This window comes from Chelonia mydas, chromosome 18, assembly GCF_015237465.2.
Source record: "Chelonia mydas isolate rCheMyd1 chromosome 18, rCheMyd1.pri.v2, whole genome shotgun sequence".
Classification (NCBI taxonomy): Eukaryota; Metazoa; Chordata; order Testudines; family Cheloniidae; genus Chelonia; species Chelonia mydas.
Window position 1 is genome coordinate 7,710,957 of NC_051258.2, and position 15,662 is coordinate 7,726,618.

Here is a 15,662-nt window from a genome sequence, read left to right on the forward strand (position 1 = left end):
GTGTTTTTATAAAACAGACTATTTCTGTAACACTTGCTCAAGCTGAGTAATCCCACTAATGTCAGGAGCTAATTGCATTAGTGTTACTCATCACAAGGGTTATAACATTAGGCCTCTCTTACATCTCTCTTCTTATTCCATAACTTATTTGTATTCCAGTAGTGCCCAGTCTGTATCATGGCCCAATTGTACAAGAGGGGGGGTGGGGGAAGTCAGACATTTCCTGCCCCAAAAAGAGTTTACAATCTAAAAGGCACCCCCGATCCTGCAAACTCTTTTGCACCAGTTTAACGTTAAGACCATGACTTGTCCCACTTTTGACTTAGCATGTTGCAGAACCAGGCAAGCTACTATTTACATGTAAACCCTCCTTAAGGCTTCTCAGCAAGAACACAAATGGATAAATCAGCTTCTTTCCTTAGATTTCCACAACATAACCCCAGCCTAGAGCCAGGCAAGTAATTTGTAACAGTTGATTTATTCAACACATTTTATTTTTCCTCTTCATAAACTGCCCATGAAAAGACTGCTTTTCTCAAATCCATTTATTATTCAAAATTACCAGTGATCAAGTTTTTTCGGGGCTAACCCCTGGGTCTGAAGCTTGGATTGCCATCAGTTTGCTGCAAGCGTTCGAAATTCAAAATTAAAGCTGTTCCATCGGGACACATAGGACCAAGTTCCTGGCTGGTGTAAGCTGTCAAGCTCCACTGAAGTTACTTGTCACACGCCAGGTTTCCATTCCTTGATTGGGTGGGTGTAACTTTTATAATCCCATTTCTGGTGCAAAGTTCCTATTATGAATTTTCAATGTGCTTCTTCAGAAATTTTCAAATCTGGCTTAAAGTTCACTAGTGCAGCCAGCCAGGAAACTCATTTTCTGGAATACCCATGGGTATGTATAGATTATAAGCAAATTGAGTCAAAACAATTTTAATTTTTTTTTTTTTTTTAAAAAGTCTGAGTGTTTGCTAATTTCTGCTACAGATTTCTTTAGAAAAGAACAGCATTTCTGTAGCTGGTAACCTAAGGCCTATTGGTCATGTACGTGAAAGACTTGCTTCATCCAAAGGATAGCACAGAATGGATCTCAGTTAATCAGGGATTCCTGGCAAATGCTCAATCTCATCTTCAATCCTGAAATGGAAAAAAAAACACTCTCCATTTCCATTTGATGGACCATTCTGGCATCCATCAGCCTGACACGTCGGAAATCTGCAATCCTGTGTAGCACTGGGTGAAATTTTAGACAGTTTGATAAAAATTCTGGTCGAACTGGGTTTCAGTCCCAAAGATATTAGATATAGATATATATCTATCTTATCAAGAGGTCAAATGTGTTTCAAACTTTTTCATTTCAAAATGATGGTTTCTCAATTTAGCTAGATTTTTTTTTTAAAAAAATAAAAGGAAAAAACTAGGGGAGGGGGGGAGGGATTTGTTTTACTGCAATTTGTTTTGCCAAGAAAAACTGAAAGAAAAAATCCAAAAACACAACGAGTTGTCCTTGTGGCACTTTAGAGACTAACAAATTTATCTGGGCATAAGCTTTTGTGGGCTAGAACCCACTTCATCAGATGCATAGAGTGGAACATACAGTAGGGAGGTATAAATACACAGCATATGAAAAGATGGGAGTTTATACTCCCTACTGTCATGCTGTGTATTTATACCTCCCTACTGTATGTTCCACTCTAGGCATCTGATGAAGTGGGTTCTAGCCCACGAAAGCTTATGCCCAGATAAATTTGTTAGTCTCTAAAGTGCTACAAGGACAACTCGTTTTTGCTGATATAGATCAATACGGCTACCCCCCTGAAACCTGGGGGGGGAGGGGAAAAATAAATAAATCTCTCTTCAGTTCACCCACCTAACCAAAAACAAAACCACCACACCATTTATTCACTCAGCTCTAGTACAGTGAATAGAGTCTTCAAAGTTTTCAGCACGCCCCCCTCCCCCCCGCAAACCAATGGCAAACATGACTCCCTACCCATGGGACTCCTACGTCTAGGGCTAGCCTGCAGGTCACCTTCACTCTGGACATTCTCAACTCATTTTTTTAGATCCAGGATAGTTTACAAAAAGGTTGAGTACAAATGTGACACTCCCCTGCGAAGCATTGTGTGTTCCCGAAGAAGTGAAATCACTACACACAGAAACCTTTTTCATTCATTCAACAAACAAGTAATGTTGTGATGGTCAGGAGACGATTCTTCATCGCCCAGGAAAAGGAGAGTAAATAAATCTCCCATTCATGAAACCAAAACAAAATGCATATTACCTAGTCTTAGGGAACAGAGCAACACTACCAGTAGGTGTTGTGTAGTAGAATGAGCACCTATCAGGAGACCTGGGTTTTATTCCCTATTCTGCTACTGATTTAGTCTATGGACCTAGGCCAGATACTTAACTCTGTGTCCAGGTTCCCCCCTGCAATCAGTTCCAGGGAGCAAATAATTCTTTCCAGCTTTATAAGAGGGTCTAGTTAATGTTTACAACACATGCCGAGACACTCCGTTGAAAGGTGGTACAGGAGAGCAGTGTATTATTTTCCAAGAATGCCCATGTTTTGAGGAATTAAACTAGGCCACTCATTTTATAATCCGAGTGGTAGTCACATGGCATATCCCCTCTCGCTTCCCCTCCTTCACCCAGAGGGAAGCAAACACTCATCCACAAAAATGCAATTCCACATCCTCCTGGACTGGACACGACTGGAGGCAAGGCAAGATTTCTGACCCGAGCTGTCACTTTTATCAATTGGCCTCTTTTCGGTTACTCCAAGTCATGTTTTTCCATGTTCTGCCACTCAAGCATCTAGGCATGCCGGTTCACAAATGGCTGTTTGTTCGACAGGCAGCATGCTAATTAGACATCAGGACTTCCCAGAAGCAATAAAACCGCGAGGGGGGAAAAAAAATACATACTGCCATCATCATGATCTTTGCATACAGTCTAGTCTCAGCCTGCTTAACTGCCCGATTCCAGCTTCTCTCGGCTTCTACTTATTTAAGGCCTGTTTGAACTAGCGTTTAAGGTTTATACTTAACTCCAACCAGTTTTAGGCCCCTTTGCTCTTTTGGAAAGATCATCAGGGTTCTGAACTGCTATTGATGGTCAAAGCAACCAGGGGGACGATACCAACATTTTCTTCCCAAGTAGATGGGGGCTGGTCTACTATCAGCAGCTGTGAGATCCCTAAGGCAAGAATCTGGGGGGCAGATTTTGGGGTACCCCAAATTACAGTACAATCTTGTGTAAGGATATTCAGTCTCCTCATACTTATCTCTACTTTTAGAGGACAGAAAGACAGATGTCCGTGGCTTGATTCTCCATTCCCTTGTGAGATCAGGTATGCCTGAGAAGAGTAAGTTCAAAATGCTGCTATTCTGGGTCCAGATGCTCATCTGATGCAAGTCACCATTAAACTTCAAATATATGCTGCACTTACACTAGCTGAGGCACTGGCTCCGGATTTGCTAGCATAGTGCCTCCATTTTGCACAGATACGGATTACTCCACAAGGTAGCTATCAGTGGAATGGAGAACCAAACCCCAATAAAGTGATCTGGGGTCCAGATCACCAGTGACTTTATCAGCCTCCCACTAAGCCCATATACATGAGCCGGAAGAGTGGAGACAAGGGAGTATTTTCTTAAATTCCTAGGGAATTAGCAGTACAATCAAGGGAAAAAACATAGGCCAGATTCTCAGGTGGTGTAAAGCATGGAAGTGCCATTGACTTGGACAAAGATATGTTTATTGCCACCAGCTGCAGCTCTGGCCCCACCTCTCTAGCCCTGCCATTCGGGAGGCGTTTATGAGCTTCCCTTTCCCTACGGAGACGCATCTTTGAAATGTTTGAGGGCCTGACCCAATACCCATGGAAGTCTGTGCTGGACTTCCATTGACTCCTACAGGCTTTGGGTGAGGGCCTAATTATCCTGTGCCACACAGCCCAGACAGAGCTCACCAGCTGGACACAGCCTCCTGTGATCAGGTCCCACCACACTGGGCCAGTGGGCTCTTAAGCTTCCCTTGCTCTAAATAGGCCACAGCACTGCCTTTCCTTGGCCTCTCTGGGCCCACTTCTTGGGCACTAGCCCTCCGATACCCCTTCACAGAAATGGGACTGCCTTAGTCAGCTCCCTAGGCCACCAGGACCAGTGCTGTGCCCCCCCCCCCCCCCAGACTCCCCAGTAGCTCGAGTACATCCTTTTGCAAATCTCCAACCTTGTGGGCACTCTGCCTGACAGTTCATCTCCTCAGGGATACGAATTAATTGAACCAAACAGACACCCAGGCTATAAATGGTTTTAAAAAAAAAAAAAAAAAAAAAAAAACCCCACACACCCCAAGCACAAGAAATATCTAAATCTCGAGCAAATGATAAATGCGTACACACAGATGCCTGCTTCAGTTTCCTCACCACTCTGGTGCATTCTTTGGGTCGATCTCTGAGGGTATGTCTAGGCTGTAATAAACCCAGAGCACCTGGAGCTTGGGCTGCAGGGCTAGAACCTTGCCGTGTAGACATCCAGGTTTGGGCTGGAGTCTGGACTCTGAGCCCCAATGAGGAGGGAGGGTCTCAGAGCCCAGACTCCAGCCCAAACCTGGATGCCTACACAGCAATGTTATAACCCATGGCATAAGCCCTATGAGCACGAGTCAGCTGACCCAGGCCACGGGTCTTTTATTGCAGTGTAGACATATCCTACTGAGTCTAGGATCACCCTCCTGCAAATGGCTTCTTCTCCAAAAGATGGAGTGCCTCACTCCCCTGCGGCCACTTTCCTTCTTCCTCAGTTGGTCCTACAGTTAAGCAGGGCCCCCTCTTTGGAAAGCATGCATGTCTCTCCCTCCCTCTCAAGCTTCCTGTGACTCGGTACCATCGAGTCTGTTAGGCTAGATCCACACAGCCTATGGCAGCGAGCCTCCCAGCCTGGGCTGACAGACCTGGGGGGCATGATAGCTCATCCTAGTACTCTAAAAATAGCTGTGTAAACAGTGCTTTGAAGTTGCAGCCAGGCTGGAGCTCAGGCTCTGAAGCTAGAGAGGGGGGTGGAAATTCCACTGCTTCAAACCCCAACCAAGCTTGTCAGAAAGGAGGACTGGTTTCCCTAGGCTTCAGCCAGCCTGTTGCCCTATGGAGCGCTCACTTGAATGGCAGCCATCAAGCTTCAACCATTGTCTCTGGTCTTGTTTGGGGGGAAAATACATGAGACAGTCCTGACAGCCTCTGGCTGCCTCCACATCCATCAAGACCAAGGCAGTCAATGATTCAGAAATTTCATAAGATCAACCAGAATTCATAAGTCATACAGATTTGCCAAGCCTCTCATCCTTTGCCACAGCAAAATTACAACATTAGCTGTGGGTAAGAGGCACATTGGAGTTAGCGGCTGAGGAAGCAGCAGATGCTTCTGATCTTTAAAGACTTAAGTCCCCTCTGTTGATAGAGTTGAAGGTTGATTTCTGGCTCCCAGAGCAGTCATTATGTTCTCTAATGCCAGTTACTGACCACCACGTGGCACTGAGAACACATGGAAAATAAGTGAAAGAGTGGAGCTGCTAAAAGCTCAAGCTCTGGAAATATGGAAGACAACTGGGAGAGGTTTAAACAGCAATTCACTCGATAGCTGCAAGCAGCGGGTGCCATTGAAAGGACAGACAGTTCGGAGGTAGGCAGCCTTATTTCTGAAGGTTCTGATGCACTTGATGTGTTTAGCAGTTTTCAGTTCACTCTGGAAGAAAAGGCTCACTACGAAGTAGCACACAAATCGGAAGAGTACTGCACTCCACGTAACAATGAAACAGGAGAGATGTTTTAACCTGAGGGTGCAAAAATAGGTGGTGAAAGGTTTTGACTGATCAAAGGCTGAAGAGAGAAATCTTGCCATTTGCCAGGGCTAACTGAGGCCTGAGTATAAGAAACCAGATTGTCCTTGGGATCTGGAACAAAACACAAAAACAAAAACAAAAACAAAAAAAAGCAGACCACTGGAAGACCCGAAATTAACCCTTGGCAAGGTAATTAAGATTTGCCAAGCAATGGAATTTTATGAAGGGAGGACAGTGTTGAGACACTAGGTATAACTGAGAGTCCAAAATACCACCAGAAAGAGACTTGAGGCAGAAAGGCTCACAGAGCTAAATGTCAGTGTCAAGCAAGAACAGCTCATGGAGCTACACACGGTCAGCACCAGCCGGGACAATGCCTGGCATGTGGGAAAAGATGCAAGGAATGCAATGGATGACATCACTTTGCAAGCACCACCAGACTCAGTGTGCACAGGTTGGACAACGGGGATGACACCACCACCACCTCACTGACTTATTCATAGGAGTAAAGGACACCATTGGAGCAAAAATAAAAATCAAAATGAACAGTTAACCTGAAAGCAAATGGAATGTTCCTTAAAATTAAGTTGGATGCTGGCGCACAAGCCAATGTGATCATAGAGAGAGTGTTAACGCTAAAAGACAAGCCACAGGTAGAGGAAGGTAAAAATTAAAACTCAGGGCTTACCATGGTGAGCTTGTCCCCACTAAAGGAGCATGCAAACTGGATGTATGGGTAAATAAACTGGAAAAGATACCATTTTTAATAATATGGTGGGGAGAGAGAGTACCCATTACTGGGTTAAAAGTAGGTCAAGCCCTTGGTCTCATCAAGAGGATGCACTCATTGGAGGGGCAGGGGACCCAAACAATTGAGGAAGAATTTGAGAACACCTCCGAAAAGCTAGGGAAGTGCTCAACAGAATTGAGCTGAAAGAGCCCAACTGCCCCGCAATTCATCCCCCTAGAAGGCAGAGGCTAAGAGAGGTGCTGGGTAGGTTCATTGCACTGGGAATCGGAGCAAGTAGAAGAGCTAACTGAGTGGCTACGCTTGTCAAGCAAAAGACACCATGTTGGTGGCACAGGAAAAATTGGTCCCCCTATAGGAAAGTAGGCATAGATTCATGTTGACTGGCGGGGGGAGGGTGGGGGTTGAGAGGAAACTATGTAGTTGTTCTAAGCTATTATTCTCAGTTCCCTGAGATAGCTTTACTAGGAGATACTATCGCTAGACAGATGATTATGCATGTCAAATCTATTCTTGCTAGAGACAATATACCTGACATTGTAGTGTCTGACAACAGTCCATAATTTAGTTGGCGTGAATTTAAAGAGTTTTCGGTGACGTTTGGGTTTAGACATGTAACTGCTGGTCCCCAGTGCCACAAGTTGGTGTAAAGTCGGGCTTGTGGGAGACCCACAAAGCCTAGATAACAGTGCAAGGTGCCTCAGAGATCAATTGAGCATTGTTAGTACGTTTAGTGAGCGGGCAGGTTACAAGTACTTGGGACGGTGTGCTGGAGAAACGTTGCTTGTTAAGCGTTATGAAGTTTTCGCTGGGACAGGAAAAGGTGGTGTTGGAACTGTACCTTTAGCTCCGCTTCCCACACAGGAGGTCTAGGGGAGGGGGTGATGGAGAAGCCCATGTTCTCGGACGCGGCCAAGGAAGCTCTATAAAGAGGATCTCTTTCAAACACTCTGGGCCAAGAGCGATTACTGGGCACCACAACAAGAGAGTCCCTGTGCCAAAGAGCTTCCTGTGTCAATCGACACAGCAGAGAAAGGAAGGCTCGTAAAGTCTCACCTCACAGCCATTGGAACTGAGGCAACGAGGTGAAGGCTCAGATCCACCAAGGAATTTAGGTGCCTAGAAGAGTCACGGCTGTGCTGATCAGTGTTCCTGAGTCAGGCAGCTAGGCTCCTTACACAATGAACAGGGAGAGAGGGGTCCCTTAGAATGCGATCCACAAAAGCCAGTGCTCTAGGGAGTTGAACACGGCTCTGCTATCTCTTGAGGAGTGTCAAACTACCAGGCTGTAGTCACTCTCATGCCTTCTTCAGCCCAATTAATATTTAATCATTCAATTGTTTAATTAGAGTGGAGCAACCGCAATAGGAGAGACTGAGGGGGTCCCACATTGGACTATTCCCTTGCCTAGGGCACTCAGCTGAGAGGTGGCAGATCCCTAGTCAAATCCCTCCGCCCCATGGGATGGGGAAGAGACTTGAACTGGAGCTCTCCTACTGCCTGGGTGAGCACTCTGGGCTAAAGGTTATAAAGGAGAGTTCCTCCCCCTACCAGCCCGTTTTATGTACATCTAGGCAGCTTCTGAGCACACCTACCAGTTCACACAGTCAGGTGGAGAAGTGGCTCTCCTTCCCTGGTTCAGGAATCGCTCTGGGGCTTAGATAGGAAACACTTACCTGATGCCTAGAGGGAGGCAGTGGTGCACATGCCCAGTAGCAGACATACAGGTGCCAGGGGAAACATTTACTGCAAAAATGTAGCTGCCGAGTGGGTTTAGGTGCCGACAAGGTTAGGCAGCAGTCAAGTGAGTTTTGTGGACCACAGTGGTACCTTAAAAAAAATTATTTTGGGGCCTAACCCCCAGTCTTAGGCACTTAAGTTTTTTTTGTGTGTCCAAGTGACTTGCCCAAGGTCACACTGGAGGTTTAGGTTAGAGTCAGGAACCCTGAGTCCTTGTGGCTAAGTCACTGGATTCAATCATCTTTCTTCTCATGGGGGAGATTAATCTCCCCCAATAAAATAATCCAAATCTCTGCCATTGGCAGTTTGTCTCTCGATGGCCCATCTACCAACCCAAGTTTCTGAACTAGGATTCCAGGTTAAAATGCTGTGTCCATGTACGCCAGTGAAAACAGGTGCAGAGACCAAAAAAACCCTACAGACATTAGCAGAAAAGTAGTAATACAAACAAGTCAAATACTCAAAACAAACCACCCAGCCATAACGAAGGCGTGTGCAATTTATTACAGAGCCTAAACAAGCATTTCAGATCTCAGGAGGTTTCTCATAACCTAAATAAATGTTGTCCAAAAATCAGAGATTTGTACAGTTCTGGAACACAAGGCCTCACAGTCCTCGGTCATTGCACTAAACGAGGCAAAACCACACAAGTGACAACTACTGTTGTCACATCTGTATATCTTGCCAATTTCTCAATAGCTTGGTTTTGATCAATTTTATAGTGAGTTCATGGATTTACTCTGCTTGTTGACGCTGCTGAACCGAAAGGAGGAGTTTCCCCAAATCGTGGAAATTCATTGTCTGCTCTCCACACCCTGGAATAGACGGGCACGCGCCATCTGCTCACAGGCCGTAAAGGGAGGAGTAACTAGAGAAGCACAGCGAATATTATACAGGCAGTCGGATGAGACTCCGGGGCTGGGAATGTGGCGAAGAAGAGATGGGAGAAGGAGAGGGGGAGAAAGGGAAAAAATGAAAAGGGAGCGGAACCTGGAGGAAGAGCGAGCAGTTATTGTTGCAGTACGAGAGGGGACAGAGTGAGATTTACCACTGGGTACTACCCAAAGCTGCTTACGTAGAATCTATCTGTTGGAACCACTTAGATCACTGGAACCCAAAGGTAACACGCAGTGTGAATGTAACTAATCCGCTCAGGTGCAAGAGGATTTCTCTGCATTTTCAGAGAGTCAAGACCTGGGGTGAAATCCTGGCCACACTGAAATTAGTAGAAAACTGCCTTCAGGGAGGCCAAGATCTCACACACACACACACACACCCCTGCTGAGCATTGTGGTGGGCTGAGGGCAAGTCTGCACTGGAAGGAGGAGGAGGAGGAGGAATGCACCAGTTTAGCTACACTAATGAATCTCAGTGCAAAGCCCTAGGTTAGAGGTGCTGTACCAGTGTACAAAGTGGTTTCAGTCTGAGGCTAACTGCACCAGTGCAGCATGTCCACATGAGGGGTATGATTTGGTGCAAGAAACCCCATTGACCTGAGAGAGGATGAGTGGAGAAAGTCTGGGCCTCAGTAAGATGCTGTAGGATGCTTAAAGTTTCCAGGCCAGCCGTGTAGATCATCATAGGCCATTCACTGCAGTGGAGTGATGCTGATTTACCCCTGCTGAGGGTCTGGCCCTTGGGCTAAATTCTGCCCAAGTTACCCTGATCCATCCCCACAGCAGTCAGCTGCCATCCCAGCTGGGGTCAGTCACTCACAGCTCCCCCTGGGAGACAGAGGGCCAAGGACTGAATGGACCTTGGGGCCTGATTGTCAAAGGTGCGGAGCAGCCCCAGTTCCCATTGGCTTTAGTTGGAGCTTTGGGCGCTGAACATTTCAAACATCAAGCCCCAACAGATGGAACTCTCCACACACTCTCTAGAGGGGATCCCTCCGCTCTGGAGGTGAGGCACATAGCTAGAATGGCATTAGAGAAACTTGTGTTGTGGACAGGTGAAAGGATTATTTCACTCGTGTTTTGCATCGGGCAGCACGTACCTTGCTCAGATTGCAGAGTGCGGGCATTACACATTACCATCAGCCGGTGCTAAGCATCCCGCTGCACCAGGTTTTCCTACCTGCTATCAGAGATCCCCAGCCTCCACTGCACTAGAGAACTTTGCACCGGCATTGCATTCCCGCCAAACAGGGCCACAGTTACAGGGCTGGCTGCCCCTCTGTCCCCTTTCTGGTCTCTGAGCACACCCCCTCAGGAGCAGGGCCTCATGCCTGGGGTGGAATGCTGCAGTTCCCCCATTCGTACGCCTCGTCTACACCGGGGGGCGGCACGTAGGATACAGGTAGCAACACACCGCAGTAAAAAGTGGTGCAGTAAAAAGTGACTTACTGTGGTGCACGACCTTTGCAGGGAGATACATTTATCAAATTCTCAGCTGGTGTAATCAAACTACAATGGAGCTACACGGATGGACGCCAGCTGAGGATCTGATCCAGGATCTGTGGGCACAGGCACACGCACCAGGTCTCAGGAACGGCGGAAAGGGTTAACTTCTGCATTTTTTTCCCCTTCTGAGTAGTTTGTCATTTCGATATCTATTCGCACTACTGTATTTTCTGCCTCTTGACATTAACATGACAGCACAGGTGAGGGCTCGGTCTCCCCCCCCAACTTTGACATAATCTTGGCAAAGGAGACCTTGCCTGCACTCCTGAAAAAACAAATGATGCCCGCCACTTCCCCGAGAGGAGGCTTAACGCTAAGAATGGAGAGGGGATATTTTTATGGCTGCCCAGTAGCAGCCATTTTCCTGGGGTGAATGAGAAGGGAGGGAAAGAGGAAAAACCTGTTTTTGCCTCTTGCAACATCTTTCACGAGCAGATATTTAGCAGGTGATAAATGGAGAAGGGGAGGGAAAGAAAAAGCAGCAGGAGGAAAAGAGAGCCAGCATGCTGAGAGGGAGTCTGCTTTTCCTTACTCACTTGTTCATTACAGCTAGCGAGCAGACCCCGCCGTCACCTGGCATTGCCCATCTCCAGAACCCGTCCTTTCAGACGGTGATAAATGGGGGCAGAGGGCATTCACCAGCACTGCAATTTCACACACCTGACAGAATCCAGTGAACGCTGCCAGCCACAACTTCTGGGCATTCAGCTGGGATTTGGGTGTGGAGGTGACAGACTAGGTGAGAGGCAGTTTCATCCAGGGGCTGGGGTACTCAGCTAGGACTCAGGAGAACTGAGCTCTGCCACTGACCTGCTGTGTGACCATGGCCAAGACACTTCACCTCTCCACGCCTTGGATTACCCTCCAACCCTTTGTCTCTTGTCTATTTAGACGGTCAACTCTTCAGAGCATAGATGGTTTCCTATGGGTTTATACAGCACCTAGCACCCCAGGCCCATGATCTTAGTTGGAGCCTCTGTGTGCTACTGTAGTATAAATAACCTCAGTCTCAAGGGGCAAGAATACAGACCTCTCAGATTCTGTACAATTGGCATCCAGAGGCATTAATGGGTAATAGATATGGGCCCCCCCTTTGTTCAGAAAGATCCCAGAGCACCTTATAAACTCCACCAACAGACTATATGGGAATCAGTTTGCCCACCACTGAAATGCAGCACCCTCTAGGGTAGAACTAAAAGAAAAGGAGGACTTGTGGCACCTTTGAGACTAACCAGTTTATTTGAGCATAAGCTTTCGTGAGCTACAGCTCACTTCATCGGATGCGAACAGGGTAGAACTGTTTCAACCGGGCCTAACAACTCTACACAGATGTTCAAAGCCAGCGATCTAAGAGTATTGGAGCCAACAGAAACTACAGAGGGAACTGTAGTTAGACAGACCCAGAAGGAGTGCAGTTAGCAGTCGGACAACGAGGATCCCATACAGCCGGGGTCAAAGTCCTTACACTTTATCAGCAGCAGAACTGGCAGGATGCTCACAAATGGCCATTTTAATTAAAACTTGACTCGTGACCAGAATTTACAGTACATAAGGGGGTAAAGCAAGCTTCCGACCAGGTCAACACACCCAGCATTACACCAAGTGATCCTAAGGCAGCCAGCTCTCCAGGTGCTGAATAATGAACACTTCTCCAGTACTCTGAATAGCTACAGCATTAAGTAAGTGTAACCCACACACCTTCTGGGTGTAGTGTTCTATCCCACCTAGTGGCACCGAGACCACTTAGAGAGCAATTAATGAGTCTACAGCCTTAGCTAAATTCCAGCTGGCTTTTGGCTCATGCACAAAGTTCCTGAGGTCCCCAGTTCGATCCTGCCCACTGGTGACCGGGGGGGGGGGGGGGGGGGGGGGGTGTCTGTTGGCGTTACATAAGCTCTCTGTATGATTGAAGAGCAATTGCGGCTTTACATATTTCAGGTTTCAGTGACTGTTTGGCCACCTGAATAATGGGCCATCTGTTCTTTCCATCACTCTTCAGAACATTTCTCTAAAGGCTACAGTAACATGGTGCAGTATCCATGCCTTGCATTGCTGAATAGAGAACTGAATATTTGGGGTAGCAAATGCCTTGTCTATGGAAGAGTCTACTGCAATGGTATCTCTTTACAGCCCATTGCAAATGGTGGGTTTAATCCATTGGCACCCCTTAGGGCCCATTGCAGTTGGTAGTCCACTGGCATCTCATGCCCGATCGCAATTGGTGGATCTGACCCACCTGCTTCTCCTTATTGTCTGGCCTGCTACAAATGGTCCTTTCATGCTTTCCTCTTCAAGGTGTCACCACAATATCCTTTATCTCCATCCCACCACCATCCCCAGGGGTGAAAGACTGTCTTGTGGATGATAAGTCAGCTGGGAAGCAGCTTTCTTGTGGGGGTGTAGAGGCAGCTGCTCCTTCCTCCATCTGTACCCCAGCGCACTCCCCTCCCCTTGCACTCCACACTTAATTCTGTTGGCTGATTTAATATAAAATCAGAGCATGTGATATTTTGCTGTTTCGGGGGTTGGTAGCATTTCCCACTGCCTGTTCTTAGTTACACGTGTGACTTTCCTGGATCCTCTTAAGATCATCCATTTGAGAAACAGAGATGCAACAACAGAAATAGAGGGCAAGAAAATGAAATGTTGCAAACACACATCAGATCAAATGCATCTGTTGTGTAACTGCACTGAAGTCAATGGCATCACACCAGGGACCAATTTGTCCCTCTGTTTATCTAAAGAGGCCTCTCAAACCAAGCCTGGCCTTCCATGCTAGCGAGTGTAAATGTGATGTGTGTCAGGGTGTGGGCGTGTGCATGTGATGCGAGAGAGTTCACATGAGGAATCCTGATTTGGCTTTCACTGAAAGGCCAAGTGGGAAGGAAGGAATTTAATCATCATCATCTTGTGACCGGACAGCAGAAATGTCTGCACTGAAATCTTGGGGGAAGGGGTGCAGAGCAAGACTCATGCCTGTGCTTTTGGGCCCTGTGAAAACAACACACAGACACAAACCCTAGAAGCCATTTTGCTAGCAAATCAGGCCCAGAGGGAACTACAGGTGTACACACACACACAACCTTAAAGTAGTTTTATGATTCACAGTAGAAATAATTAGTATGAATAAGTCTACCCTCAGTTTTACACTGGGCCCAGCGCATGGTGGGACAGCAGAACACAGAGTTTGCTAGCACTGCTTAGAGACCTTCACAGCAATGATTTGTGTAACTAAAGCAGATCAGCAATTAACTTTATTACAGAGTTTTAGTGCGGACTAGAGAAGCTGAGCTGGCAGGAACCTGGAACCCTACAAGGGAATACACTTTTGTTTCCTTTCAGTACTCTGCCTCGAGCATTGCCCCGTGGTATATAGGTGGATAATAAATGCTAGGATTTCAGAACCTTCGGCTAGGTCATAAAGCAGTTAACATACCCTCCCCCACACACACCCCACCAAGCCCCTCAGAGACATGGAGGGAAGCCATGCTTTATGGTTAGGTCTCTGAGTATAAGGAGGCGCACTGACCCCACAGAAGAGGTTAAAGCCCCACAACCAAGCACGCAGCGGCCCCTGTGCTCTGCTAACCTGGGAAGAGCGTCCCTGAAGGAATGCTAGGGAGCCTATGGGCAACAGGTGGCTTGAGGAGCAGTTTCTGTGTCCAGCTATAACGCTGCAGCATCTGTGTTCCACAGTTTGGGTCTGTTATTGCTTAAGGCAAAGAAGTGGGAACACAGATGCTGCCTGCCCACCAACACAAGGGGTTGTGAGAGAGGGCTGGAGTCACACGAGGGGGAAGAGACGTGCAAGGTGTTATCAATAGGTGTTCTCTCTCTCTGGGTACTATAAGCAGCTGTTGAAGGGGGGCTGCAGTTTTGCCTGGTGGCTGGAGCTGCAGTACGCTTGCCTTGTGGGGGGTGAGTGCTAGGTTTTTTGCATTTCAAAGGTGGTAACCCTGGCTGTATCCCAGTGACCAGCGCCGGGTGGGACAAGGCAGCACAGTGCCTGTAACAGGAAAGGTTTTTAAATTTTGATTAAAAGCTCAGGCCTCTCCCATCCGGCTGCACCACCCATCCCTAGAATGACACCACTCTCATTCTGCTCCTGCATTATGGCAGCAATGGGGAGGCTTGCCAGTGCTTTTGAAGGGAGCGACACTGGGCTCATACTGAATCATAGAATATCAGCATTGGAAGGGACCTCAAGAGGTCATCTAGTCCAACCCCTTGCTCAAAGCAGGGCCAATCCCCAATTTTTGCCCTGATCCCTAAATGGCCCCCTCCAGGATTGAGCTCACAACACTGGGTCAAGCAGGCCAATGATCAAACCACTGAGCTATCCCTTCCCCCGAATGTAAAAAGCCTGCACCAAATACCCATTGTGACAAAGTTACTCACCAGTCAGCATGCACAGCCTTACAAGGTCTTCTCCGTTACTCCAGCCACGAGGCCCTTCAGGTCTGTTGGTGGTCTCTAGACTCTACTTCATCTTGTGACTTGAGTCTCCAGCCAGGTCACATTTTGTCCTCACTCTTCCAGGATAAGCCAAGTGCCCAACAGCATGATAGGCTGAAGACCAGAGTGAAACCATTGTACTGACACCTAGCCTGAGAGTCCTTACCACTTATTTCCGGGGAGGTTTCAGTAGCCCTTGTTGTGGGCCCATAGGGGAACCCAGATCCTCTCTTTTATCTGGGTTCCACTTCAGGGATCCTGTCGCAAGCAGCCAAGGTGCATCTTCCTGCCTTGCACCATCTCCTGTCTTCCTGGGCTCAGCCTGCGTCTGAGTCTCTTTCCATCTGTCCTCTCAGGCCCCACTGTAGAGAGCTTCCCAGACTTACTGCAGGCAAGTTTTCCAATTACTCCTCATAGGTCAGCCCCTGACCCTGCAGGAGTCTTCCTGAGCTCCACAGACTCCTCTACCAGAG